This window comes from Triturus cristatus, chromosome 1_2, assembly GCF_964204655.1.
Source record: "Triturus cristatus chromosome 1_2, aTriCri1.1, whole genome shotgun sequence".
Taxonomy (NCBI): Eukaryota; Metazoa; Chordata; class Amphibia; order Caudata; family Salamandridae; genus Triturus; species Triturus cristatus.
This window is the reverse complement of record NC_140580.1, coordinates 1,121,016,073-1,121,041,757: the sequence shown is the minus strand read 5'-3', so window position 1 is coordinate 1,121,041,757 and position 25,685 is coordinate 1,121,016,073. Positions and strand designations below refer to the sequence as shown.

General features: G+C 45.2%; 1 protein-coding gene and 1 long non-coding RNA gene across 2 annotated transcripts in view; one reads left to right on the top strand and one right to left on the bottom strand.

Annotated features, from left to right (window-relative positions):
* MAPKAP1 (MAPK associated protein 1) overlaps positions 1–25,685 on the top strand; it is an 826,525-nt gene that overhangs the window by 129,374 nt on the left and 671,466 nt on the right. The window lies entirely within an intron of this gene.
* LOC146868803 (uncharacterized) overlaps positions 14,348–25,685 on the bottom strand; it is a 102,704-nt gene continuing 91,366 nt past the window's right edge. Inside the window, exon 3 of the long non-coding RNA XR_014966427.1 lies at positions 14,348–16,463. This is a non-coding gene — a long non-coding RNA (uncharacterized LOC146868803). The remainder of the gene's footprint in view (positions 16,464–25,685) is intronic.

Here is a 25,685-nt window from a genome sequence, read left to right as displayed (position 1 = left end):
ATTACATGACTAGCGAAAGCAAAGGTTTGACCAAATTGCGATGACGAACGTTTGGCACAGCTCCTCCCTATGATCCCAGTGATTTGCCCTTATAAAGTAACTTTTTGAATCCGACTCTGAAGCTCTCTTCGTGCCCTGTAAAGACTGCGATCCTAGGACGATGCCTCTGAGACTGACAGCCACCTCTCCTCTTACAATACAGATGCTGGCTTTTTCCTGGACTTACAAATTACAAGTTGTCTAGATACACCTCTAAAAGGGGACATTCCTTACCCACTGGCGACTTCTAAAAATTATCTTCATTCACTTTGGTAGCATGTAAAACTTCAAAAGTGTTGGAATTAACTTTTTTAAACCACTGAGGCTACATCTAACATTTTGACACAAATCTTACAATCTTCCTCTGCTGTTTTCAGAGCCTCTTCTCTCTTTTAATGAGTCACTCTTGGAGCTTGTACTGGCTGCTTGAAAGAAATCCTTCTTGTGTTACATAGAAATAATTACTTGATGAGACAGAGCTGCATCTCTCCAGAGCTTTTAATGGTCTAAGCTTCCTCTACTATGTTAAACCCCAATACTTTTCCTATTGCCATTCCAGACAGAGAGGCTAGGAGGCTGTACTCTCAGCGGCGGAGTCTGCCTCTGGCAATCTTGCCTTCGCATGTCACGCCTCACTGCCTTTACTTCTTAGTTCACAAAAAAGACTGAGCCTCCAACCCATCCTTGAATCTTTTCATTTGGCAGGACAATTTCACAATGCTGCCCTGAGCCTGGTGCTCTTGGCCTTCAGTGCATGGCATTGGTTGATATCCCTGGGGCTGCAGGACACCTACTTTCATCTGCCAATATTACTCATTCACAGATGCTACTTGAGGTGCATTGAGGGTTCTCATTGACTAACAGTTCCTAGTTCTTCAGTTTGTCCTGATGCCTGTATTGTGGGTTTTCACCAGAGTGCTGGCCGTGGTGATGACTGCACTGCAAAAGTCAGCTGTCCATATATTTTTGTCTAGAATGATTGGTGAAGGCGGGGTCTCCTTCGCTGTTCATGAAACATTAAGTATACAATTGCCCTTCTTTACAATGTAGGCTTCACGGTTATTACCAAGAGGTCCAATCTAGTCCCCAATAAAGAGGCCGACGTTCATGGGAGTGGTGCTTGCGCAACCTCAATGTAGGCTTTTCCTCTGCCTGCGGACATTTGGGATATACTTCCCAGGTTTCTGGTTCAGATACTGATCCAGTTTCTGCAAAACAAAGGCCTGTTTGGTCTGATGCCTTATGCATCCTGTTGTTCCTGTATGGTGGATGATAAATGAGGTTCTTTCAGTTGTTCTTGAGAAAAAAGTGGCTCCAACATCAGGGAACCAGCTTTAGTCAGGGGCCGATATTCAATTCTGTCCTCTTGAATCTGCACTGCTGGATGTGTCTCCCCCAATCTACACACCTGAAAATCATTCCTACCTAAAGTATTGTCTGCAATGCATGTAGGCCACTCCATGGCTCTTCCCTCTTCTTATCCCACCAAAGAAGAGAAGCAAACGCACAGGCTGGGCCCCAAGTGTGCAGTGTCATATTATATTGAGCGCATGTGACTAGTAGACAGTCAACACTGTGTAGACTTTTCCGGAGCAAAGCAGAGCAAATTGGTTTTGCAGCGTGAATCTTTCTGGATTCACTATGCTGTGCATTATTCCGCGATCTTGTGGTTGGGTCCGGATTCGTAGTCTTTTCTTTGTTTTTTTTTTTTGTTTTTTTTGTAGCCCAGGTGGGCGTCGACGACACACCATTTGGTGCACTTTGCGTGATGTCGTCGTGCTTCCTGCGGAAGTCCCACCTTTGGGGCGCCATCTTCAGATTCTTTTTTCCGCCGTTGGGTCTGGATCGTCATCGGGAAGCTCCAGAATTACAATCGAAGGAAGAAGAAAGAAAAGCGAGTTTCGTCGATAACTACTACGAAGATATCACAGGAAAGGAATAGATTACATCAGGAGCGCGAAGAAAGGAAGTTTTGCGCCTTTTTCTTCGACGCCCTTGGAGAATGCGCACTCAGAGGCCCTGAGCGCAATGGACAAGACGCCATTCAAGTTCTGCCCTAACTGCCACCACAAATTCGCGCAGAAGGACCAGCATCCGGTCTGCAACCTCTGCCTACCGGTCGACCATCAGAGTAAGGACTGCAACGCCTGCTCAGCCTTCGCACCGAAGACGCTCCGAGTGAGAGATCGGCAGAGAAGAGCCAACGCCAGCATGGATGGCAAGGGTAAGGCCCCGTCCCTCTACGATCTGGGCCTATCCACGGACGATGAGGACAACGTCGCCGAGGGACCCGAAAGCTTCACGGTCGTAGAGACCGACAAGAAAAATGAAGACGAGGTAAGAGAATCGTCGAGCTCAAAACAGAAAATACCTCGAAAACCCGAGGGTGACTCGAGAAAATCAGAGTCAAAGTCCACGAAGGGAGCCCCGGCGCCGAAAAGTTCGACGACCAAGGGGGGAACCATGGACAAGAGGCAGAGCGGATCCTTCGAAAAGGACTCCCTGGTGCCGAAAGACGCCGAAAGGCAAGGATCGTCGAAGTCGACCCATGAGACGGGACGCTCGACGCAGAAGGAGCGGTCGATGTCGACTCAAGTTCCGTCGAAAAGACCAGCGGTCGACGCCGAAAGCATCTCCGAGATGGAGAAAAAGAAGAGGCAGCTCGAGGCCGAAATGGATAACATCCTTCAAAGAAAGAAGGAGTTTGATGCCAAGATGAAGGAATTCAAGATTCCAACGGCTCCACTGACGAACGTCGTCGAAATCGAGGACGAGTTCGACACCGAGGGGCTGACAAGAGATCTCGAAGAGGAAGACGAGACATATTATGAAGGCGAAGCCGAGGAAGAAGACCAACAGTCGTTCTACAGCTCGGCGCCATCTACCAGCCACGACATCGAATGGCAGGATCTCGACACCGAAAACCCGGAGGAGCCCGTAGACACGTACCCTTCGAGGCCTTCGCCACCCGACGACATCGGGGTGTACAACATGGTGGTCAGGAGCGCAGCGACAGCCTTCGGGGTCAAACTCGACGAAGAGAAGCCGAAAGCCGACTTCCTCCTTGAGACACTGCTCCCCATCCAGACGAGGAGCCAATTCCTCCCCATGCTGCAAAGTGTGATGAATCAGGGGAGGGAAGCCTTCAAGGAACCAGCGACTTGCCGTTCGATCACGCCCAGGACGGAGAAGAAGTCTAAGCACTCTTCTCTGGACCCCCCTTACATCAAGGGTAGCATCACCGCCGACTCCATCATAGCTTCCACGGCCAGGAGAAGGGCCAACGTACCAGCAACTTTGGGGCCACCACCTGATAAAGAAAGCAGGAGGATAAACCTCACAGGAAGAAAGGTCGAGAGGAACGCCGCAGTGCACTGGCGCATGGCGAATTCCAATGCACTTCTCAATAGGCACCAGTACCAGCACTGGGACGAGATGGGGGAGATAGTAAAGCACCTCCCCGAGGAATACCGCCAGAGAGCCTCGCACCTGGTAGACGAAGGTAAAAACATCGCCAACTCTTGTATAAAGACAGCGTTGGACGGGGCAGAGACTTCAGCAAGACTAATGGCCATAGGGGTCACCGAGAGAAGGCATGCATGGCTAAGAATCTCAGGATTCAAACCGGAGGTGCAGAACAACATCCTTAGCATCCCCTTCAACGGAGAGACACTGTTCGGAGCAACAGTAGACGAGAAACTCACCCAGCTGAAAAAAGAAAACGAAACGGCAAGGTCCATGGGGGCCCTACAGCTGAGGGGAATGAGGCGAGGCAATCCCTCAAGGAGACCCTACGGTAGGGGAGGAAGCCAGCAGGGGGCGTCGCACCAGACGTTCCAGCAGGGTCAGCAGGGTGATGGTCACGGACAACAAGGCCAACAGAAGCAAAACTGGCAGTACCAACCTCGGGGCCAGTCCTTTCGCGGGAGAGGGAACGGACGTGGCCAGAGGAGGAGAGGGGGTGACCAGCCCTCATCAAAGTGACTCAGCACGCAAGAGGACGCCTACCCTCGACATGCTCCCAGGGGTGAGGCGCACTACAGTAACATCAGGGGAGAGAGAAGACCCGAAAGCCTACGAGCATACAACACCAGTAGGCGGAAGACTGAGGTTCTACCTTCAGGAGTGGCGGCGTATAACCACAGACAAGTGGATACTGAACGTCCTGCAGTACGGATACTGCGTGGATTTGGAGAAAAGACCTCCAAACAGAAGACCAAAGGGAAAGCAGAGATCGGCTCAAGAACTGGCCCTACTCAGAGAAGAAACACGGAAACTTCTAGAAAAGAGAGCCATAGAGGTTGTGCCGTTCAGAGAACGCAACAAGGGGGTCTACTCAAACTACTTCGTGGTCCCGAAAGTAGACGGAAACCTCAGACCCATCCTGGACCTGCGTTACCTAAACAAGTTCATCAGAACGCAGAAGTTCAAAATGACTTCGCTGCAGGAGGTACTGCCCCAAATAAGAGACGGGGACTTCATGGTCACCGTGGACCTCAAGGATGCCTACCTGCACATCCCAATAAACAGAAGACACAAGGGCCTTCTAAGGTTCAACATCGACCAGGAACACTACCAGTTCACAACCCTGGCCTTCGGATTAAAATCGGCGCCAAGGGTCTTTACAAAATGCCTGTCGGCGGTCGCGGCCCACCTACGAAGGCAGGGAATCCATGTCTACCCCTACTTAGACGACTGGCTGGTCAAGGCAAACTCACGCGAAAAGTGCGAGAGACACGCAAAACGCGTAACAGACACTGACGAACCTGGGGTTCTCGATTCACTGGGGGAAGTCATCACTGGAACCGGAGCAGGTGAAGATTTTCCTGGGGGCAAAGATCAACTCCCTGAACAGCACAGTGGTGCCCAGCGACAGGAGGACAGATGCCCTACTGAAGGAGACGCGGCTCTACCGGAAGGGGCGAGCTCTGACAGTGAGGTCAGTGAGCAAGATGATGGGGATGATGGCGTCGTGTATCCAGCTGGTGCCGAATGTACGCCTGCACATGAGACCATTCCAGGAATGGCTACAACAGCAATGGTCACAAGCAAACGGAAGTTGGGAGGATCTAGTGGTTGTTACGCACGCAGTGCAGGAGGAGATGACTTGGTGGAACAGAGACAACATGACAGCAGGGAGAAGCCTGACACCACCAAACCCAACAATGACCATTACCACGGACGCATCGCAAAAGGGATGGGGAGCGCACATGGACAACCTCAGAGTGAGGGGTCTGTGGGCTCCAGCAGATGCGGTACGCCATATCAATTACCTCGAATTGAAAACCATCCTGCTAGCCCTGAAGGCATTCCAGAGGCACCTGTACAACCAGAGGGTGTTGGTTCAAACAGACAACACCACGGCAATGTTCTACATCAACAAGCAGGGGGGGACACAGTCGTTCCCTCTCTCCTCTCTGGCACAGGAGGTTTGGAGATGGGCCATACCTCTCAGGATAGATCTACTGGCAATTCACCTTCCAGGGAAGGACAATGTGGAGGCAGACTGGCTAAGCAGGCAGACCTCGGCATCACACGAGTGGGAGCTCAATGGCCAGGAAACGGAGAAGATTTTGCAGAGATGGGGAACTCCCACAATAGACCTGTTTGCAACACGCCAAAATGCAAATGCCAAAGCTTCGCGTCCAGGCAACCAGATCAGCAATCCCAAGGAAATGCCCTATGGATAAGCTGGTCGAGGACATTTGCCTACGCCTTTCCACCGATACCCCTGTTGCACAGAGTGCTCGAGAAGTGCAGAACCAGCAACATGACTCTGATCCTAGTGGCTCCGCAGTGGGCAAGGCAGACATGGTTCTCACAAATTCAAGAAATGGCACAGGGCAATCCCCACAGGTTCGAGAGAAGAAGGGACCTGCTCTCCATGCAAAACGGAGAGGTCCTACATCCGGAACCAGAGAGCCTCAACCTGGCGGCATGGCTCCTGAGGACCTAGAGTTCGCTCACCTTAAATTGCCTCCTAGCACTATGCGGGTGCTGCGGGAAGCAAGGAAACCAACTACACGAAAATGCTACAGCGCCAAATGGAAGAGATTTACTGTGTGGTGCAGGAAGAAGGGCCTGCAAAACAGAATGACTAGAGACTCAACCGTACTGAGGTACCTCACACACCTTCTAAAGAGTAACCTCTGCTCGAGCTCCCTAAGGGTACACCTAGCGGCGATCGTAGCCTACACCAGAGGGGAGAAGGGTGGAAGTTTCTTCACTTCGCAGGTGGTGAGGAGATTCATGGAAGGAGCCAAAAGAATTGCCCCTCCTAAACGGTTGCCGCCGCCGGCATGGACCCTCAACGTGGTACTGACTGAGCTCATGAAGGCACCGTTTGAACCTATTCACAAGGCCACGCTGCAAATGTTGACGATAAAAACGGCCTTTCTGGTGGCCATAACCTCACTACGCAGGGTGAGCGAGCTTCAAGCGCTAACGCTACAGGAACCCTACATTCAGATTCACAAGGACAGGATAGTCCTGAGAACAGACCCACACTTCATGCCCAAGGTGGTGTCGGCGTTCCACATGAACCAGAGTATCCAGATACCGAGTTTCTTCCAAAACCCAACTTCAAACGCAGAAAGGGCCCTGCACACCCTCGACGCTAGAAGAGCGGTGATGCACTACATTGAGAGAACGAAGGAACTCAGGAAATCAAAGCAGTTGTTTGTGTCCTTTGCTACTAGCTTCATGGGTAGACCAGTGACTAAGGGCACCATCGCTAGATGGATTGCACTCACTATTCAATTCTGCCACAAACAGGCTGGACAGGAGCTAGCAGAGGGAGCTCGGGCTCACTCCACAAGGAAGAAGGGGGCCACCGTTGCCTTCCTGGCGAACACGCCCATTCAGGACATATGTCTAGCGGCAACTTGGGCATCTGTGCACACGTTCACAAAACACTACTGCGTGGACATTCAGATGAACAAGGAAGCACAGGTCGGACAGAAGGTGCTTCAACACATTTTCAACGACCAACGCTCATCTACCACCCAGCCACCACAAAATTAGGAAAACCGCTACAAAGTCTATGCACAGCATAGTGAATCCAGAAAGATTCACGCTGCAAAACGAATAGTTTCTTACCTGTCGGTGTAGTTTTGCAGCTTGAAGATCTTTCTGGATTCACTAGCGAACCCACCCACCTCCGCCAGGATGATGAGGCTGGAGGAAGAGGGGGTAAAATGGAGAAAATCAGAAGGAATGAAAACGTACAGAAAAATGAACAGTAAGGATTAATCAATCGCCTAGGGTTAAAAAAAAAAAAAAAAAAAAAGAGAAAGGAAAAAAGAACCCGAAGATGGCGCCCCAAAGGTGGGACTTCCGCAGGAAGCACGACGACGTCACAGGAGGTGCACCAAATGGTGGGTCGTCGCCGCCCACCTGGGCTACAAAAAAAAAAAAAAAAAAAAAAGAAAAGACTACGAATCCGGACCCAACCACAAGATCGCGGAATAATGCACAGCATAGTGAATCCAGAAAGATCTTCAAGCTGCAAAACTACACCGACAGGTAAGAAACTATTCGTTATGAAACGCATGATTTCATGTTAGCTTACTCTTTGTATTAAAGTCTGCAATACTTTAACCTAGAAAGACTATCTGAATGACATTCATGCTCACTCCATGAGGGCCATGGCTGACCTGCAGCTAGAGGCATCCCAGTGGCCAGGCAGTCAAGTGGCCAAACATACTGCTAAATGCTGTTGCTTCACAGCTCAGATTCCTAGTGAAAGATACTGTGCTAGTGCCGTATAGCATAACTTCTCGGTTAATCAGCAGTTTATTTTTGAATTTTCACTATTCAATCCAACCTGCACACGCAGTCAGAGTTGGTTTGGGATCAACCCTGCCATTCTTAATTATTTTTTTGTTTAACCCAATCTCATTTTAGCTAACTAAACAGACCAGATGTGTAATGCACACATGCAGTGCAGCTGGGCCGAACACACATTGAGAATATAGGAAACGCATTATTATTATTAGGATTATCGTCATTATCCCAATTGTTCTATGAGTTGAGGAAGTAAGGGTATATTGTCAGGCACTTGAATATTAAGTAGAGGGTATGTTATATTTCCTGCCCTTTGCAATAAAAAGGCAATGTACTATTCCCATCTACAGATATTGATTTATCGGGTAGATTTATAAGGTTTCTGGGTTTGTTCGTGTTTGCTGTATTGTTTGGCTAAAATGACCATGTAGTGTAAAAAGTTAAGTTGCTCTCTATGTACAGGCATGTTCGCCAGAGCTTCTGTTAGCTATGGCAAAAAAAAAAATAATGATTTGCTTACATTTGACAAGTGTGCTGCAATTCACCTGTAAACGGATTGTTAATATCACGCTAATACAGCCCTATAGGTGTTTTGATTGTTGGATTGTTTGCGATTATACTGTTTTTAAAGATAGCAGAATAAGACAGTCTGTAAGACTGCAAGTTACAGGTCAAATTTGAATTAATGTTTGTAAATTGTCAGCAGTGGACCAACCCGGTATGATGCCAGATTGATCTGGCCTAAGCAATTGGAGTGGGATTTTTTGTCAAAATTTGACTGTCCAATTGAAGAGGGACAGAGAGTGATGAGTCGCAGCTCTCAGGAGGTTTATCTGATTTGAGAAGGGTTTCCGCAATGGCTTATCTTATGTGTTGGGAGAATCTTCACAATCAATATAATTTGTCGTTAACATCTAGGAGGATGGGGGCTAGTTCCTCTGCATATTCCTTATAGAATTCAGCAGCAAGGCCATCGCTTCTGGGAGCGCAGCCATTTATTAACTATTTAATTGCTGATTTTAATTCTTCTATCGTGATTGGTTGGCATAGCAAGGTATGCTTTTATAGCCCCACCCATGCCAGCGTGGTCCAGTGTAAATATTTAGGGATATCAAAAAAAGCTTGCTCTGATCTAGATTTATAAGCATCCTGTCGAAGTCTGTAACTGTTTCTAGGATTTTGGTCGGGCCTTACTCTGTCTGATCCCCTGAATGTATTTATATGTGTTATGTGAGTTGCAGCACTGTGTGGTCTCGTACGTGTAAGTAAGGTAAATCCTAGTCTGTCTCCTTCACCATAAGCCCTTGCCAGTTTATACTTACTTATAAATGTAAACCCTCTGTCGGTGTCCTCCTTGAATTCCTCCAGTTTAATGCATTGGTTCTTGGTCCGCTTTATCATGCCTGGCATCATAGTGTTGTTCTTTGGTTTGTAATTTCCGCTTCAGTAGTGTGAGCCTTGTCCAGGTCTATTTAAGAATACCATTCTCTTGCTATAGAATCACCCCGAATCATATAGTCTTAAAGGATTTCCACACCATTTCCATTGAAGAGACCGAGCCCCTGTTGCCCTCAAAGTAGTTCTTATTAGCTTGTCTGAGTTCTTCTTTAAGAATTAAGTCCAAGAGATAATTTGGTTGGGGTCGCCTCATGATTACGGGGCACAAATCCATGGGCAATGTTAGTGTTATTATGATGAAGGAATGATCATACAATGTCTCAGGCAGGTGCCCAACCTCTCCTGTCCATCCCACACCATCCCCGGAGCCTATCTAAAAATCAATTTGTGAGGAGGACTTATTGACAGATGAGTGAGGGTAGGGGTCTCATCCTCCGTTAATCCACTAGATCATAGAACTGCATAATATCTAGCAAGGTATTTCTGGATGTGGTTTAATACCTTGGGTCAGTACAGTCTAGCCCAGTATTGAGCGTAACATTATAATCTCCACCCTTTACAATCATGCGTGGATTGAGGGCTGAGCAGAGTCGCATCAAATTTAAATAAACGTCGACACTATACGTATTATTGATTAAAATAATTTGGGCGAGATTGAACACCCCTTGTCGAATATACCATTCCTCTTGATCGGTTACTATTTTCATATGGCGAAATTGTACAGCTTGTTTCAATAAGAATTAATGAAAGAGAAGTAGCAGCGGTGAGTGCCCCATGTGTGTGCCAAATTACTAGGGTAATTGGGGAAAAGATGCGGCTCCTGAAATAGCATGATATCCACTCCATGTCCATTCATATATGCCAGGGTTTTTCTGTTTTTGAAGGATTCATTCAGTCCTCTTACATTCCACGTTGCCAACTTTAATGAGTTAGGTCGGATACCCTTTCTGTTATCTATGTTCGGAGCCATGTGTTTGTACATCTGTCACCTGGAACTTCATGAGTGAGCATCTCAAATTATTGTCACAGTTGATATCTGCCTTATCTATGAATTTTCGTCTTCCACTCCCACACCAGTACCAAATCTCCCAGTGAAATCCCCAAGTACTGCAAGCCCAACGATTCTAGCTTCAGAGCAAGTTAACTCAAGCTTTAGTAAACAGATGTCCATGCAGACGTATAGCCAGGAGCGGCCAGAACAGTAAGCATTATATCTAAAGCTACTGATAGAGCATTAAGCACATTGGGTAGAGCAGCATTACAATAATAAGGTCAGTGAGGATACATTAAGCGTAGTCCCCCTGAAGGGGCGCTTGTATCAAATGTAGGACATCGTACTCAAATCATAATGCAAAGCTGTATTGTGCAAGAATGACAGGTAGACCGCATAATCTCAGGCGTTCAAAACCATCACCCAAAAGGAGTGTGATCTTTCAATCTCTTCAAAGGATGACCAGCTTTCAGAATTATCCTGAGCCGAAGTTAAGCCGCGAGAAATCATATGCTTGTGGATAAAGGTAGTGGAGTCTCTTGGGTCAGCAAAAGGATGTGTTTTACCCTTCCATGCAAAGTGGAGTAGCACGGCGTACTGGATGTCACATTCTTTCAACTTCTTGACAGGAAGGCATTTTCTCTAGGCATCTTGAGCCGATGGCGTGAAGTCAGGATAGAATAGGATGCATAGTCCTTCATACTATATCTCCTTGGCTTCCCTAGCTTTTTTCAGGATTTGGTCCCTATCCAGGTAATTTAGGAGTTTTGCAGTGATTGTTCGCTGGGCTGCACTCAGTATCCGCAGAGAGGCTAGAGATCGGTGGGCTTTCACTACTACAAACATCCCAGAGAGGGTGTCTGACCCAAAGAGTGTTATTTTTTTCAACATATACCTCAGTTTGTCTAATGCATAGTTTTCGAAGGCCCAGTGATGAGTATATTTCTCTATCGCGAGCAAGACTCCAAATCCTCATTTTTCAGTTTCTGATTCATCTCCTCCAGTATCTTTCATAGTTTTGGATTGCATCTCATTGCCATCCTCTATGTCTAAGATCCTTTGTTCGGCAGATGTTATGTGGGAATGTTGTAGGTCTAACCTTTCCTTCATATAAACCATCCTTTTTGTTAAGGAATCCCTTTTAGAGTCTATGGGAGTGAGGCTTGAATTAATCTCTAGTAGTAAGGATTTGACTTCCATTGCTGAGGAGTCGCCGCCACCAGGCGTATCATCCTGATCTTGAGTACGGGAGCTTTTAGATTCTGTTTGGTGCTTTTCCTTGCAGTGAAGCCCAACTAGGACTGTTTAGCGTCCACCTTACCCATAGTTAATAGTAGTTCGTCACCTCAGAGTATCTCTGGCTTCCTTGATAGTCAGCGCCAAGAGCGCCCTCCCTTTGTCTTTCCAGACGCAGCTCCCCGCAGCAGAGTACTCGTAGACACCAAGAGTTGCAAACCAGGACCAGGCAATTGAGCGGTGGCTATTTGGCTGTGAACATGATTGGGCTGTCTTCTCTGGGCTACTAGCTACTGGGCTGTCACTTAGCCCATATATTTTGCTGCCCCTCTACCACTTCCCAGCTGTACAGAGGGTGTACCTTTGCATCTCAATTCCCCAGGACCAATCTAGTGCCACTGCGACTCCATCTACCGAGCTGTTAGCTGGATGATGATCTACTCAGCCTCACCGTCTCTTTAAAGGCATTTCTGACTCTGTCATCCACTCTGCACACATCCTCCATATCGGCACACATCTGTCGCTGCTCACCAGTCGCTCCTTGTGCCACTTACCAACTTTGCTTAATGTCCTGTCAGGAAGAAAAACTCAGTTCTGTATTCAGGCTGGCAGCCGTGTCTGGCCTTCGTGTCCACACCTCCTCTCCAACAGGTCGGTCCCTTCACCAGTTTCCCAGTTGGATTTCTGCCCTGTCAAGCATGCAGGCCGCAGGACGGGCTCAATTTCCTCTGGCTGGCAGCCACGCTGTCAGTCAATGAATTCCGCCCATCTGAATTTTAGCTGCTCCGCATCTTGTTTAAGTAGTAGGTGATTGGTTAGTAGGTGGAAAACTGCAATTTAAGGATTTTTCTTGAGGATAATTGCTTCCGCTGTCTAAGCTCTTTCACTGTACTGCCATCTTGCTTCGCTGCTCGGCCACGCCACCTAGAGCAAAGGTATTTTCCACAGGAGAAAAAACAAACAATTTCCCAATACGTAGAAAAAATAACTCCATACTAAACCACCAATATTTTTTGTTAAACCTTCGTATTTTATTTAAGGCATTCTGAAAAATCCCATATGCTTTGGGACTAGAAATATACAGCTCTGTAATAATTGTATTAACACGTGGATTCCAGAAGTGTCTATAATACATTTTCACACTCCTCATATCCACAAGAATGTCTGCTGCCATGGTACCTCAACTGAGTCCATCATTACACAGTCTCAAAATGCCAATGTTAACAATAAAGCAAATGTCAGGTAGCCTAAAGTTCAGCTAGTGTTTAATGCAAAGTAGCAAGCATCACTGACAAATAGCAAAGACCATTGTTATTTCAACTGACCAGGGCTCTGTCTAGAAAATGGTTAGATGGAGCATGGAGCTAAAATTCATAGAAAATCACCCCAGAATATATGTTTTTGTTTCAGTACAAGGTAATGAAGCTTATTCATCTGACAGAAACATTTTTTTTTTGCAAAAACTATTTTTATTGCATCACTCAATCACAATTGCCATCTGCAATAACCATCAAATCCTTGGTCGTCTCCCAGTATCGGACACCATTGCATAGTACAGTGTAGACCACTTCCCACTACCAATGCGCTGTCCTCCAACTCATCTGACAGAAACATGTTATTCTCAGCGAAAACTGGTCTAAACTTATCCCCGCCACGCCAAGGAAGCGCAGAAGGGCTTTGTGGGGAAGATACCATTCAGATGTAGAATTCTAGCCTTATTTTTCCTCACAAAATCCTGCTTCCACCTGCTCTTTGCCTACTATGTTAATGAAAACTAGCACGCCTGTTTAGTATTACAGGAAGCCTAGAACTAATAGCAAATGACACAGCAATTGATTCAGATAGCTGGTATGTTCAGGGCTGTATGTGTGATCAATAACATAGTATCTAATGTGATTATATTAGCATAATACAGACAAAATGTTAAGGTTCTTTTTTCACACTGATATGATCTATAACTCTTTGTATTTCTTAAAAGGCTTCTTGGTGTAAAAGGTGCTGGTTGACAAAAACTTCCTTGAAAGTTATGAAAATCTACATTGTTATTCCTTCCACCACTGTGATTCCTAGACTTTCAGTGTCTTCAAGAGATTACTCACGAAGATGCTTGTAGCAGTTTTACAGAAACATGTTCTCAGTTTACTGTAGTAGAATAAATGTAGTCACCCACTCACTCAGTGACAAAACAATCACCATCTAAGGAGCCAGTAAAGAGAAGAGGAATGGTTGCATCACTTCATTGAAAAAGATAACTATGAACAGATGCCCTCAGCAAAGACCTATAGGTCCAAGTCCTGAGATCATAATCCGTGTATCCCTTTCCATTTCCATCTTGTGTTTGCTCTTGGAGCACAGCCTTCTTTTGACTGGTTGACTTGTGTCATTCCACTGCTTAATTTTAGGGAAGGACTCTTTTCTTTTTGGTTCAGCTCTCCATTAGAGTGCATATGTGTACTAGCTATTTCCCCATTTTGTTTCCCTCTCGCCTCCCCTGCCAAGTAGACCCCCGCTCTGTGTTTGCTCTCAGCCTGGTGACTGCTTGTTTGCTCTCTCTCCCATGCGCTTTTTACCCTGCCCCACTGTCTGTGTTGCAGTTTCCCTTGTGTGCTTCTCCCTGTGTCTTTCGCCCGCTTCCTGTTGCTTCCCCCAACCCACTCATCTGTTGCTCCGCCTATCCTGCGGTTCTATTTTTTAGAGATTGCTGCTGGTCCTCCACCAAAGCGCTTTTGGGGAATAATGGCTCCTGCCTCATTCTGTACATGCACGCAGGCGTGATGACGCATGCATGTGCCTATGGAATGACGTGACAACAAACTTAGGTTGTGTCATTGCGTCTTTTGTTTTTCCTCTGGATAGTAAACAGCACTGGCTAAAAGCATTGTTTTTTTTTTTTTTTTTACTGATGCTGTTCAGCATTGCCAAAAAGCTGATTCTTATTGAATATTGTGCTTTGGCCACTCATTGCTATGAGAAGCAGATGCTGGTCTCAAGTCTCTTTGCTAGAAGAGAGTGAAAAAAGTCTGAATCCGTATTGAAGAGAGATTGGCCCACCAGACACTCATGTATGCAGATCATGGTTTTCTTTTGGGAAAATATGTATTACTCTTCCTTTACCTGTTACCATCAATGACTCCAAATCTGTCAAAGTCTGTTACATAATTTGTTGTCAAATTTATGTGAGTGCCCATCAGGGATTTCTTCCTTCCCATTTTCAGTAGGATTGTTTTCTTTTTTACTTTAGATTCCTAAATTTCTTCTTTCAGTTCATATATTACTTGTATTGTATACTCTTTTATAAACCAAGTACTTGCATCCGACAAATAGTATTTAAAAAAAAAACTACTCTAATCAAATTTTTGGCTAAGACCGTTTTCCCTCCCTGTTGATGTAGTTCCTTCATCATGTTCTGGTTCTCTCTACACTTAGACAGAGAAATCAATGATTTGAAGCCCTAATCCCTATTTTCATTTTGTGAGGGCTGATTCTTTCTGCAGTTTTAAGATTATTCCTGAAGCTTTTCTTGGCCTTCTGTCATCTCATTTCTTGCTCAAATAATTTACATCTAATTTAGATTGTTCTAATGGCTATTCTCTAACTCCTGCAATTCTAACTCGATTTTTCGTGTTTCCTTACGAATAGCTTGCCAAGTTTAATTTAGGTTGTTTAATCCACTGTATATTAGTTTCTAAAAGAAAGTTAGTTAGTATTGAAATGTTGGAATTCTCTGTGGCACAAAAGATGGACATGAGTATGAACCCTGTTTCTAACAGTGTGTCTACCGTTTCATTTATTTATTTTTAATGGTAGAAGTATTCAGTGTCGTAGCTTTTAAATGATGATCTTGGTAGTCTTGATAACCTATCTATGCAACTTGGATAATCTTCAATCATTGCACACCAGTTATCTTTCTTCTGCTTTAAATTGCAGCTAATAGATTCCATATTCAGAAAAATATGCATAAATATCCAGTTTAAAATTGGGACAATCCTTTGATTTCCAATGCTTTATTGATCTTGTATTACGTATTGAATTAAATTTACATATTAATGCCCCAGTCCTCTAAATAAATAACCACCCGTTGATGAATGTAAGCATGTTTCAAAACCAAGTCAGCATGAGCTATAAAATAGTTTGTTTCATCCTTCTCTTCACTTTCTCTTCCAGCAAGGATTCTGCAGAAGAATTTCCATTAGTGTTGGTTGTGTAGCAATTGAATCAAGACTGAAAGGTATGGGCATGAGTATTGGTGGTAGTAGCTGCAACCAGCATGCTACTCCTTGCTAAACTGTTCTTGACTTTGCAGCCTCTTTGCTCATGGGACATAGGCAGCGATGGAGGTTAAGGATGGCACTTAAAGAGCTATGTTTACACACTTCAGGTGCCAAACCCTATTTTCTCCATCAGGCTCATCAGCTGAATGCTTTGGCTACTGAGCAGCTTGAGACAGAATATGGAGTTGTAGTTCTTCGCTATTCTTGCCCAGCAGTGTTGGAAGTGGGCTTGCGAGTGAGGTTGGTGTGGGGGCTTGAGGGAAGTGTTCCTCTGCTGCACCTCCCTGTGGTGTCCTATGCAGCTCACTATGGTTTTCCAGTGCCTCCTAACCATACATGTGGCTGAAGGGATGAAAATATGGCGACTGGTGTGCATCTTTTCTCTGTGGCTGATGGAGTAAGTATGGGTTTCTGTAACCCACCCAGACCATTCTGTCATCAGGGATGCCGGGAATTAAATATTTCCTAGCTATCATAATGGAAAGTTTCAATTCTATTAAGGACTTAGAGTTGAGAATTATGTTGTACTCTCTTCGCTTTATTTTCAACAGCAGCCATATTGAAACATCACAACAATAAACATAATTTCCCAAGAACCACTGGGAAAGAAAGAACTTCAGTGCCGTCAGTCAGCACGCAGGGTCTCTCTTCATAACCCCCTGTAGATTCTCTTGCCTCCTCTTTCTTCCTGCGACAAAAAGCCAAGGTTGATGTGTTTCTATCTTGTTTAGACGGCTTTGCTCCTATAAAAAAACGTATTCACATTAAACCCCAAGAATCGTTAATGAAATACAACATATAAAGAATCAAACTCATCAAAATGAGTGGATGCAATTATCAAGCATCATTACTACAGACACATTAAACTGTCAAGAAACAAGAATAGTATGATAAATACCTACTTGGAACGTTTGGTAGTTATTACCTTTGATCGGGTGGGGCGACATGATCGAACATTGGGTGGGCTAATTCTCACCCTTATTTCCTTAATAGTATTGAAACTTTCTGTTACGATAGCTAGGAAATGTTTCATTCTATGTTAGGACCAGGGAAAAGGATTATGCTAGTTCTAAGTTTATCAACCACTAGAGCTCCAATTGACAAAACTGGTTTAAAATAGAATCTCTTAAAAGTTGAGTCTGAAGACCAGTCTGCAGTGTTAAGGATATCCTATAGATGTGCCCCAAGGGTGAAGGCTTTGGAGGCCATAGCTCCTCTGGCAGAGTGAACTCCAAATTCTTTGGTATTGATACCGGCTTCCTGCATGACCCATCTTACCCACCGTGCAGTAGTAGGAGAAGACGCCGCTTTGTGTGTTTTTTAGGCGGCAGGAGAAGTTGTAATTTGCCAGGAGTGCAGACGTCCTTAGTCATGGCTTTGTATGCCTTAATATAACAGACAACACGTAACTTAGGAGAATCCTTGAAAGCTGGATATGACCAAATGCATGAGTTACACTTGGGTTGTCTGGGCATATTGAAGGTAACCCCCTCAGGGGAAAGGTTATTCCCGTAATGTCCAAAGCCCTGATGTCAGAGACTTGTCTACAACACCAGCTTTGCCAATATCTCTGTTCTGGGAAGGTAGTGATTGTTAGGCCAAGATGAGAACAAATTCATCACTTATAGACATCCCGCAAAACTGAATACCTTGGTTCCGGTGATAAGGACAAACGAGTGCCCATGCGCAACTTGCAAAACAATTGATGTTCCCCCACTGGGTGACCACCAACGTGCGTGTGCCCTGCTGATCTCGCCTAGTGAAAGGCATTGATTGATCATTAAGCTCAGCCTTCCGAGGCAAGAGAAGCCAAAAAGTTCAGGATATGGACAATTTCTGTCCCTATGTGATCCAAACATCTCTGCTGACACCAATCCATCCAGTAAGTCAAGGCTGATCAGCATCTCTTGATGGTACCTTCTGCCCAGGCTCTATAGAGGAGGTCCATAGCATCTCGTGAAAGGCCTGTGACCTGCCATCACAACCTGTAATCCTCCACACCATAAGCTGTAAAGTGCCCTCCAGGACCAGGTGGTGAGAGCTCTCGAAGGGATTCTTTTTGGAGATCCATAAACATAGGTAGACGGATTGGAGAATCCCAAGAAAGTTTCATCAGAACCGGAAACCAAACTTGAGACCTCCAAATCGGGGTCCCCACCACCAACTCTGCTTTCTACCTTCGAGCCTGAGCTGCCATCCTCTTTATCATGGAGAAAGGAGGAAACTCATAACTCATCTACATTGGCCAGTCCTACAGACTAGCATTGGTCACTACTGCATTTGTGTCCGGTCTGCAGCTGTAGTACCTGGGAAGCTGGTAATCCAGACGAGACACAAATAGGTCCACTGTGTATGGGCCCACCCTGCTTGAGAGGGCCTGGAACACTGCCGGGTCTAGTTTCCAAAGATTTGCATCTCTCAGATAACGTCACTGCTAATCCGCCTCCTGCGCCACCTGATTAGAGGAGCCTGAAGATGCTCTGCCACCACCGAAATGTGGTTCCGTAGGCAGTATGCCCAGAAACTCTGATTTAGATCCGAGAAAGCTCTGGACCTTGTTCTGCCCATGTGATTGATGTACCGTGGTCCGCAGTGTTGTCCATTTTTAGGATGACACAATATTGTGCTTTGTTCTTAGTCCAACATCTGACCACGAAAGAGCGAGTCAACAGTTCAAGGCAGTTGATGTGTAAGGACTGTTCTGAAGCAGGATCGGTGCCTCAGGTGGCAAATTTGCAACATCGAGCCCCCCAACCTGTGCTGCTGGCATCCGATTCTATTACGACATTCAGAGGGAACAATAAATACTACGCCCATTTCAGGCCTGCATATAGGTGAGCCACTAGCGAAGTTCATATTTGGCTGTCTCCAAGAGGGGGACCTGCTGAGAATATGTTAGTCCTTTGTGGAGATGAGAAGCCTTGGAGTGCTTGATAATTTAAGTGCCCGGGAAGCATGGCCTGGATCAACGAGGAAAGGAGGCCTACAATCCTCTCAATCTGTGTGAGAGACATGGTCAGCCTGGCCAGGGTTCTGCAGACTTTGTGACGTATTTTGGAAACCTTCCTGGAGGAAAGGTTCAGAGTGGACTTGACAGAGTCTACCACAAACCCAAGAATGTGAGGGTCTAAGTTGGTGATAGAATGGACTTATTCCCATTTATAATGAACCCCAGGGATTAAAGAAGCACGACAGTCTGTTGTAGTTGGGCCAACAACATTCTCGGGCTTTGATCCATGAGGAGAATGTCGTCCAGGTACCTGAGATGCTCCACCACCGGTTTCAGAACCTTGTTGAAATACCAAGGTGCGGAGGATAGACCGGACCGGAGGGTCGTGAAATAAAAAGTTTGGAGTTTCGATTGGAATTGTAAGAACCGGCAATGCGGCTGGTATATCAGAATCGTAAAGTAGGCATCGTTGAGATCTAGACATACCAATCAATTGGGTCTCAAGAGATCCAGAAGGAGGTGAATCCTCTCCATTTTGAAATGGCAGAATACAAACCATTAGTTGAATTCCTGCAGGTTGATTACAGGAAGTTGACCCAATTGCGCTTCTTCACTGGCAAGAGGTAGCTGAGGAAACCTGTTGCGGAGACTGCTGATGAGATGATACCCCTTTGGAGAGCAAGTCTGCCACCTCTATATCAATTGGGCGCAGCCTCCGCTTCGTAGAAAAATAGGGGTGGGGAAGAGAGGGTTGAATGGGAAGCCGTAGAACTCAATATGAAAACCCTGAAATGTTTGAAGTAGCCATGAGTCTGAGGTTACCACCCTCCAGTTGTGAGTGAAATGCACTAGTCTGCCCCCCAGGCATTTGTGAGAAAGAAGATGTAAACTCGCCGTGGGCGGTGGCATTGTTGTTTCCTCCTCCGAAGCCTCGTGGCTATGATTGTTTCTGGTGGGGGGAAAAAACCCTGAATCTGGAGCTATCCTGCCATTGACCCTGTTTGGAGCCCTGATCTCTGAAGGAGGCATGGAACTGAGAGCGGCCGGCCAAGCACCCCAGCCACATCCAGCCCCGGTGAAAACCCCGGGTTTAAAATACTCTTGATGGAGGACTTGGCCTTATCCAAAGAGCTGAATGTGGAAACAAATTTGCTGAGTTCGTTTATGGAGGAATCACAGAAAGCCCCCCCTTGTGCCTCCTGTGGTTCTGTCTTTATGAGAAAAGACCTGCACCTTCCATTTAAGGTATGACACCCTTGTTGAGAGGCGCAGGTATCCTTCTAGAGGCACAGGTATCCTTCTGTTTAATGTATGACTCCCTTGTTTAGAGGCACAGGTATCCTTCTGTTTAATGTATGACTCCCTTGTTGAGAAGCGCAGGTACCCTATCTTTTAATGTATGACACCCATGTGGGTAAACGCAGGTACCCTCCCATTTCATTTAATGTATGTATAACACCCCCCCCCCCCCCCCCCCCAGGCTCTTACATGTGTTTGCCGCGGGTGGGGGAACACCGAGTTCATCGCCAGCACGCCACCTCCACCCCGTCTAGCTACGCCACTGCTTGCTGAGAAGTGCAGGTTTCCGTCAGTGTATGGCACCCTGCTGAGAAGTGGCGATCGTCCTTTCAAATCGAGTTAGAGCTGCTAAAATCTGCCACTGTGATTTAACATAGTAACTTTGACTCACAGAGACTATAATGTCCACAAGGCAGTGGGAGGCCAGAAAGAATAGAAATGCCATTAAAGTCCTGGTGCTCGTCAGAAATGATTGAAGCTGGTGTGTTCGAGTGCAGTCACATGGTTCGTTTTTGGGTGTAACGTTTGGGGCAAAAGCCTGTTTGCAGGGATTACTGTATATGTTTAGATTGTTCACGGAGCTGAGCTTTATCTTGAAGCATTTTCCAGAATGACCATCTGATGATTGTTTGTGGTCGTGCTTAGGAGAGAGAGTTAATAATTCATTGAGCATGGTGACAACGGGGACATCGCCACAGCTCACAAGCACCAATGCAGAATGGGAACATCATGGGTCCGTTTTTTCATTAGAATCCGGATACCTGTAGCCTTGGTCTGCAGATGTGACATGTCTATGCTCATACTGTTCATTGAGCTGCAGGCATGCCTTCCTTCCAGGCCCCTGTGTATCTCTCTGTCTGACACGAGGCCAGTGCCCGTCCCTCTCGCCCTGATGCTGATTTCGTTCAAGTATTATTCAGATTCCACACACTAATTGATTTGAAATCTAATCTATTTGAATTCATTTCGTTTTAATCGGTGTAATGTCTCAGGAAAACCTCTGTGGGAGCCAAACGCATTATGCATATTTTTAATTGACTGTCAGGTCTTTGTCTTATTGAATGGAAGTTGCTTTTCTTTATGGAGAGTTTGAGCTAGCCAAGGTTCTTGTTGTACACTGCTATTTGTGTAGATTATTTTGTGTTGTGCACACTGCAAGCTAATAATTCTTTGTGGATTTTAGCCTGAATTTGGTGGCCATGAAATCGTCCATAACAGTATTAACGTCTCCACATTGCCTGCCTGAAAGCAAGACCCTTCTAAGGTCGAGTGAACATTATTGTTAAGAAGATGCGCTCTCAGGAGTGTACCTGGCTAAGACTCAGGATGGCCCCTCCTTCTTATGGTTCGCGATTCATCTCTCCTCTTTCTTGGACCTCAGGCGCTTCAGGGAAGCACTGGGCCCATAGATGCAGCACGCCTCAAGGAGTAATCCGTGTGGCAGGGAGCTTGTTGCTTTCGCTGCGTCTCCATTAGTGGAATATAATTTAGAGTTTTCTTCCTTCTATCCACCTATCCCCTAGACCTCCTTGAACTTCAGTCTGTGGTGGACGAAACAATATGCATGCTGCTCCCGGCAGGGGGAAGCTCGGTTGCTGAGAACCCTGCACTATGGCAGTTGTTGAGGCTGGCAGTGGGGCGTATTACATGTCCCATGGAGTTACTAGGGATTAACCAGAAACTTCATTCGTATGTGCTGTCCGATGGTGGTGTCAGAAGTGGAAAGGTGAGCCGTAAGAGAGACCTGCCTCAGGCCTGATGTTAATGTTGAGGACTGCAACACCTCGACTATAAATAGACCGTGCTCTTGATGCAGCGCGGAGGACAATATTTACATATTCTCCTTATGTCACAGATTCTTATTCACAACAGCTCATTCATACACGCATTCATTGGTGGGGTCCATAACATCAACACACATTTGTCATCCACTAAATCTCTCTCGAATCTGCACACAGGAGAAAAAGCGCTGGACATGTGGGTACCTTATTGCCTACCAGGATCAATTTACTTTACATTATATACACGTTTTATATATGACTTCAGAATCCTGACCTTAACATCAAGGCACTCCAATACTTGGTCGATGGACCAATTAGTTGGACTGGTTGATGGTGATTTAGAACCAGCGAAAACACAAATAAAGTCTAGAAATCATTTAATCTTATCATAAATTTAAAGAATCACAAACTCATTCTTATTATTTCAATTGTTGTTTATCTGTTAAAAATAAGATTTCTTTACGTTCGCATTTATTAACTACAGCTCATAATATAACATTTTAGTTTTATTAAATACATATCCAACATTTAGTAAATAGACATGAATTTGAAAAATTCAGTTAAGCAATTACCAATTGGCAACAGACGATGGCTTCTGATCAAACAGAGAGTTATCCGCATTCTCAGGTGCAACTCCCAGGACAGGCTGTCTGACCCACAGCAAAGGATCAAACCGTCAGGCAGAAATATAGGATGCACTGCAAAACTCTTCTCCCAAACGCCAAACAAACCCAAGGCAAACCATCAAATCAACACCAGCTCAATGCAACCCAACGTCAAGAATGATCAAACCAATTGACGCCCCCAATGGCGGAGGAGGGCTTCTTTATACCCTTTTTCCGTCTTACTTCATACTAACATGGTAACATTTAGGGGCAGAGAAAATATTCTGATTGGACAGTTCGGGGTTATCTGTAGGCTATTGAAATTTTTCCCAGTGCAAACTGGTTCTTCGTGATGACTTGCATAGGAAGGCACAAATTGCTAAGTCTAGTTTGACTCCCAGGCGAGAGCAGCGAATGTAACTCTTCAAGGTGAAAAAGTCATCTTTCCACAGGTTCTGTATTGTCCTTTCTACTGTTCCCACATAGTCATCTATTGGCTGGCAGTCAAATTCAATCCCTGTCCTTGGTAGGGAACGCGATGTCAGGAGTTAATCGCTTGGTGATCTCCAGAGCCCTCTGAGCATGCGCAGAAATCACAGCGCTCACATGGTGGCATCTGCTTCAGAGAACGCCATCTTGGGTACTGCGGCCTAGTAGGCCCGAATGCCAACTTAAGCAAAAATAGACATAACAGTAATTAAAATATAGAAATGAAGATGCTAATGTTTAAACCCACACTAATCCCAATATATATAAGTATTTTCCTAGCTGTAGCAACATTTAAAGCAATAATACTTACCATTTGATGACTTCCAAAGCACAAACGATCACAAAGCAACCTAAATCAGGCAATTTTATTATTTCACCACAATCTAAGGTTAGTCTGCGTACCATAGTTAATTAATTAATTGTTCTGCCATGCAATTAGCAATTTAGTCCCACGTGTATTTCGTGTTTATCAAGGTGCAAAAGTTGATTAATACATTTTTACTGGAAACATGTTAATGTAAATTAATTTTAGAATGATTACATTATTAATTTCATGCAAATTAGAGGATGTATACAAAATGTTGTTTTTCCTGCTCCATCACTCTGTACGCTTCCGCCCCTAGTGCGTTGCATCGGGCTGAGGCTGCTCGCATAGAAAACGACATGGGTGATTTCCTTGAATTGTGCGTCTCCTGGCTTACTGGAGAGCACTCGACCCAATGGCATAAGGGAAACAATGTAAAGGGAAGTCTTTTGATTTTGCATCGCAACACCGAAGTGGGGGCAAATGTTGATTTGCAACAATGATAAAGTTCTTTTTTTTTTTTTAAAGTGTGCTGTGTCAGAACTCATTTCAACTCGAGACTGGCCGCAAAGAGTGACTGTCCAAGTCATGACTTTTGGTTGAGCTAACTTGAAAAACACCAGCCTGATTGCACTTCTTTATTTTATGCCGCATCCCATTTTTGTGATTGAAGATTTCTGACCTTGCTGCTCAACCGGTGCTCCTGGGGTCCACATCCAGTCTAGGCCTCACACATAATTACTTACCTGCAAGTCATTAGCTGTCGTTGTCAACCCAGGCTTTCAGGATCTTTCTTTCTTACTGGTGATTGTGAACATTAAGTGATCGCTGGACGTGAATTGGACAGTTGTTGGATTTGAAAAGGTCCAGCCGGACACCATCTTTAAGCAGCAGCAAATGGAATACAGTTTCAGGCTTCTGGGGACGTGGAAAGAGGCGTGAAGGTGCGCGGGTGTGTTTTCAGATAAAATTACAGTAAGTTGCTGTTTCTCTGACTATTTAAAGAGCAGTCTTTATGCTCACCCTGATGCCAAAGGTATCTGTGTTTTAATGTTAAGGACTGGGGCAATGCCCAGATGTTTTCCTTACTCTCACTCGGCCATGACTGAAAATTGGGACTATGGATTCATTGTTTAAGGTTTCTAATCCAAAGCCGGAATTCAAAATCAATTTAAAAAAAATCTTCCAAAAATGCATCTTTTATTCTAAAACTCGTATAAGAGCAATAAAAGTAGGGCTAAAATACTAAGCAGCACAAGGAGCAGGCAAGCCTTGCAGGGAAAAAGGGCACCAAAAAAGGGTTTCCCCAACCACCGGTATAAAAAGGAGGGACTACTTGACTTTGCCGGTACCTGCCCCCCTTCATCCGCCCTCACCTCAATATAGCATTAATACATTGCGGATTTAGATTTAGGAGTTTTAGTATTTTGGGATTTTAGGTCCTCCATATGAGACCGATTCACACAGATGCTTTTTGGCCGCACATTCTTGACTATGTGGTGATTTGGGCTGTTTGGGATTGATCTGCTGGTATATGAAATGTGCCTCGTTGTAGAACCCTGCGTTATGTGTGGTAATACCCCATGATTTGACTGCTGCACACTGCTCAGTGACTAGAAGATATTTATTTTTTCTGCTTTACTGTAACAACGTAACTCATTCCCACCAATCCCGAATGCTTGTTGTGGCCATGCAAACAGTAACCAGAGTGGAGTGAAAAATGTTCTAGCTATCATAACAGAAAGTTTGAATTCTATAAAGGGCTTGGAGGCGATGATTATGCCTTCTTTCTTCACTTTTATTAATAGCCATCATTGAAAAGATAAACAACTACGTTTCCCATGAACACTTGGGAGAATGTAGTAAAAACAAAGTAAGAACCAATCAAAGCACGGCTTGCAATGTCCAATCAGTGAACCCATAGTCCTAACATAGTCCTTCTTTAGTGGCTCTTCGTCCTCTTTCGTCGGGCGAAGTTAGCCGTTGGATCACCTTCATGAATCCTGTTTATTTGCATCAGAGCCTGCAAAGAAAGAGTATATTGTATCACCTGAGCACAAACTACCAAAGCCTGTGAACCAAATGCAGAGAAACTAGTTAGTAAGCAAACATAAGCAATGCATCATGCAAATACTTAATTCAAGCAGGATTACTTACTCTAATATGGGCAGAACGATCATCCTCTGGGTGGGATAATCCTTGCCTCTGAGTCCTTAATAGAGTTTAAATTTTCCATTATGATAGCTAGGAAATTTTTCATTCTATGTCAGAACTGGAGGCGAGGATTATGCTAGTTCAAAGCTTGCACACAACAAGGTGAGCCATGTCCACCATCGGCTTGAAGTAAAACCTTTTAAAGGTAGAGTCTGAAGATCAATCTGCCGCGTTGAGGATATCCTCCAAACAGGCACCCAAGCCAAATGCTTTAGAGGCCATTGCACTTCGTGCCGAGTGGGCCCCAAAATCCCAGAGGCTAATGCCGGCCTCCTGCATCACCTATCTAACCCACCTAGCTATAGTGGTCGAAGAAACTGCCT